The 1,289-nt window shown below is 34.0% G+C and overlaps 1 long non-coding RNA gene across 2 annotated transcripts; it reads left to right on the forward strand.

The window, feature by feature from the left end:
* The first annotated feature begins 223 nt into the window (after positions 1-223).
* Positions 224-1,289, forward strand: LOC108603178. 2 transcript variants are annotated; one of them, XR_001915285.1, is made up of 4 exons: positions 224-382; positions 465-668; positions 733-876; positions 957-1,289. It is a non-coding gene; the product is annotated as an uncharacterized LOC108603178 (long non-coding RNA). The 2 variants fall into 2 exon arrangements; XR_001915284.1 differs by having other exon boundaries at positions 733-1,289.

Below are 1,289 nucleotides of genomic sequence, written 5' to 3' on the forward strand. Positions count from 1 at the left end.
AAGGAAAATTCTGTCTAAACATGCCAAACAAATACAATTTTTAAAATTTTTGATTTTTATCTCTGAATATACCAAACATATTAAATAATCAAAAAATTTATAGTGGAAATTTTGATCTTTAGCTTGTGTGCTTCGTGAGTTCCATTTTTTTTAAGGAAAATTTAGTATTCTTTTTAGATTTTTAGAAAAATTTGGATCTATTTCTCCTCGTTCGTCGCTGTTTTTATTGAACGAAAAATTAATTTTTCCCAGCTGAAATTGAAAATTTTGCTCGTGTGAATAACATTAGATATTTGTGTTAGAGTTTTGGGGAAAAATCAGCTCCCTAGATCTTATCGGCTCGTCTATACAGCGATCACGCATCACGCGACAGGACAAATATGTAAGTATATAAACGTATATGTACTGAGAATGCATTAAAATTGTCTTTCATTTGAAATGTGCGCGTATTGCGAATTCTCTAGATATGCTGTTAGTTGTATTTGCTGTGACGAAGTCGGACTGAATCCGTGTGAACTTCATACAAGCGTGGTTTCGTAACGTTGCTAGTGTTTGAAAATACCAAAGTGTCATCGAATAACAACTTCAAGTTAGCTGAAATTAATTATAACTTAAAGTTAACTTCAAAGTCTCTCTTGAATTTTAATAACAACGTCAAGTTGGCAGCAGTAAAGGCACTAATAAGTTGACTTCAGAGGTTAAGATCCTGTAACGGTTCTTTTTTTCTTTCAGATGTCACAGAAGCAACACGTAAGCGGAAACTCGCTACACTTCATCAGTGGTCGGTACATAGCAAATTAAAACAAGTGAAAAATGGCTGCCCGTAATCTAAAAGACATTGTTCTCACTGAGGAAACGGTGTCGACCCCGACATTTGTACGTACATATTTCTTTTATAAATATATTTATATACGTACATATTTGTTCATACAATTTTAACAATGAACCGGATGAAGCTTCAACTTAAAAATAGTAGCGCGAAAGCTTGCATTGAGAAATTGCACGAGCCCCAAACAACGCAAGCTAAATTTCCAAACCAAAGTCTTTACAAACCTGTTGTAAAAAGTGAAAACGTAGAAACTGGAAAAACTTCACTTCAAACTGCAATCGTATCTCAATTATAGAGTTCATTTACGCTTTTCGGACTTTGCTCAATAAAAATTGTCTCTACATGGTTGTACACATACATACATATGTAATTTAATTTGGCATAGTCAGGCGAAGTTTCGCTGTTTGTGGCTTTTCAATGTCGTGGAGAAAGGTGACTTTGCCAACAACAATGTTATTCA

Source organism: Drosophila busckii, chromosome 2R (assembly GCF_011750605.1).
Source record: "Drosophila busckii strain San Diego stock center, stock number 13000-0081.31 chromosome 2R, ASM1175060v1, whole genome shotgun sequence".
Taxonomy (NCBI): domain Eukaryota; kingdom Metazoa; phylum Arthropoda; class Insecta; order Diptera; family Drosophilidae; genus Drosophila; species Drosophila busckii.